The sequence below is a fragment of the Canis lupus genome, chromosome 10 (assembly GCF_048164855.1).
Source record: "Canis lupus baileyi chromosome 10, mCanLup2.hap1, whole genome shotgun sequence".
NCBI classification, from domain to species: Eukaryota; Metazoa; Chordata; class Mammalia; order Carnivora; family Canidae; genus Canis; species Canis lupus.
In genome coordinates, this window is record NC_132847.1 from 27409483 (window position 1) to 27412684 (window position 3202).

A 3202-nucleotide genomic window follows, 5' to 3' on the forward strand; every position below is an offset into this window, starting at 1 on the left:
TAGTCGCTGAGGCCCGGAGGACCGCTCTTCCGCTGAGACGCCGCCCGCGCTGCCTGACCGGAGACTACCTGACAGCCACTCCCGGAGTTAGGGTACATGGCTGATACACATCGCGGCATGACGGCTGGAAAAAGCGTATCTTTTCGTTCCGGCTACCACAAGCCTGGGCTCGGGGAGTGGCGAGGGGGCTAAGAGAGGTGTACAGGCAGTACGCTGGACAGCCCCGGGCCTCGGCGGCAGGAAAGACTCAAGGTCACACGACTAAATTACGGCCCCGATTACAGTGTCCTTGCGTCAGTTGCGTGAAAGGAGGAGCATGCTGCGCCTGCGCAGCTGGCATCCTGCTGCGTGCCTAAGGCGCATGTGCGCAGGGAGCGGCGGAAACCGGGATGGAGCCTAATCGCATCGCTCATTGGCCGTTCCAGCGCACGTGAGCTGGCCCGCGCGTAGCCCCGGGGAGCCCTAGCCCGTGCGTCACCCGCTCGCCTTGGCGTTCTCCTCGCCCGGGCTTTTGGAGGAGGGCGCGGTCGAGTCCTGGGCCTTCGTCCAATGAAAATCTCTGGCTCAGAACGTTGGTTGCCTGGTCTGTGCTCGTCTTCTGGTGGCCTGTTGCGGGGGTTTGAATTGCGCCTGTTTACCGCAGGGCTCTCTGGTTTCGAACTATGAAAGACGCCTTTCGTTCCTGCGGAGTGTTAGGTTGAGTTAGGCTAATTATCGTGCAGACTCTCGAGAGAAGAAAATACTTGAGGCTCTTAGGCATCCAAGCTCCTCCCCTGCATCTCAAACCGTGTGCTGGTTCCCAGGGGCAGAGCTGGGGGGGGGGGGGGGCTCTACAAAGAGATGGTAGTGGCCCACTGAACTGTGACCACTTCTGTTTGTTTGTTTGTTTTTTAAGATTTTATTTATTCATGAGAAACACAGAGGCAGAGACATAGGCAGAGGGAGAAGCAGGCAGGCTCTGCGGGGAGCGTGATGCAGGACTGGATCCCAGGACCCCCCGCAGGTCAGGACCTGAACTGAAGGCAGGCAGGTACTCAACCACTGAGCCATCCAGGTGCCCCTGGTTTTTTAAAGAGATGTGATTTGCTGATTGAAAAAATATGTACTGGAGTGTCTACCATGTGTCGGACATGATTTTAAGTGGTGGGAATACAGTGGAAGCAAAACGTGAATTCACTGATAAGGTGACAGTGAGATTGTGCTTGATTTTAAAGGTGAAGCAACTTGTCCGTTAAGTCCTATTTCGAAAGAGAAGGATGCTCCCCCCTTAAGTGATCACGACTGTGTGAGGAATTCTGGAGGGACTGTCAAGGCAAATTTGGGAGGGAAAGTAAGTACCCAAAGACTTTTCATTGTAAGGGGATGGGAATAAGAAACAGAAAAGCCAAACACAACATTGTAGGTGAAACCGTCTTTAGAAAAAAGTTACCCCACATTCTTACTTAAGTCTTATCTATTATGTTATTATTCTTACTAGCCTGCTTAATATCTTTTTATTTCTCTTATATTTTAATTCCCTCGGAGGTAGGCATTTATGGGGCCTTCAAACTTACAAGCTAATGACCCCTATTTGTAGACATTTATATGTCTACAATATACCAGGGGTGTCTGGGTGGCTCAGCCCTTTAAGCATCTGCCTTTGGCTGGGGTCTTGATCTCCAGGTCCTGGGATAGAGCCCCGCGTGGGGCTCCCTGCTCCTGGCGAAACCTGCTTCTCCCCCTCCCTCTGCCTGCTGCTTCCCCTGCTTGTACACTCTCTCCCTGCCAAGTGAAAGCAATCTTAAAAAAATTTTTAATTTTCTTTAATTAAAGTAAGACAATATTCTGTTGGAAAATAATGTAGAGAAGAGGGCAGCCCGGGTTGCTCAGTGTTTTAGCACCACCTTCAGCCCAGGGCCTGATCCTGGAGATCCGAAATCGAGTCCGGCGTCGGGCTCCCTGCATGGAGCCTGCTTCTCCCTCTGCCCCACTCCCTGTCCCTCATGAATGAATAAATAAAATCTTTAAAAAAAAATATAGAGTGGGCCGACATATAGTATTAAACATTGAAGAAAAATAGAAATGGGTAACTTTACAACCTTGTGTTGTTTATGACAGGGAGGGAGGAGTTCAAGTGGAATAATTGGAGTACCAAATTCTCAGTTCCTTCTTTTTTTCAACCGGTTCACTTAAGAGTTATTTTTCCCCCCTGTTCCGTATACCTGAAATCCACAAAGTATTAATTAAAAGAGTCCTGGAATCAAATGATGTCGGCTGTGGAGTGTCTGAGATGATTGATTCTGTGGGTACTAGAGGTTCCTGGTTTTCGCTAAGAGCCTGGCGAATACTCTCCATGACCACCAGGGGGATGTGGTGAGCTCTAGATGATTCAAAGCTACAGCTTGAGAAAGGGACTGTGTAGTCTTTGCCAGTGTGAAGGACAGGTTTCTGGACTGCTTTGCAAATTAACATGGCCTACAGCCTGAAGGCTTGAAGAAATGAGCCTGAGTCTAGAAGGAAATAGGGTGCAAATGAATAAGAATGGACAGTTAGATCCACAGCCAGGTGGTGTAATTCTTCACCATACGGCGCAACACTGTATTTCATTTCTCTGTTGTCATCTCAGTGTCACACTGGAAAGTGAAAGGAGCCAGAATATAACTTGCATGTGGGTGAATGTTTACCAGACAGAATAGGCAGCTGTCCAATACCTGTGTGTACTATATTTCAAATTATGTTCTAATTGGTATGTTATTTTAGAATATTTGAAGACTGGAAACTAGTTACAATTTTTAAGTGTTTGACTCCCAGCAATTAATAGGAATTGTTACTAGAGAGTAATCATTAATACTTGTTAAATGTTCACTTAAATGCTGCATACTGTCCTAACGCTTGATATACATTGTGTAATGAGCCCTTACCACAGTGGTTTCAAGTAAAATTCTATCACTATTGCCATTTTGCAGATGGCAAAACTGAGTTTTATTTTATTTTAAGATTTTATTTATTCATGAGAGAGACACAGAGAGAAAGAGAGGCAGAGACACAGGCAGAGGGAGAAGCAGGCTCCATGTAGGGAGCCCGACGTGGGACTCGATCCCAGGCCTCCAGGGATTGACCCCGGGTTGAAGGTGGAGCTAAATCGTTGAGGTACCCAGAGATCCCGAAATTGAGTTTTAGAGTCATTGATGTGTTATATGACTCAGATAAAATTTCTGGTAAA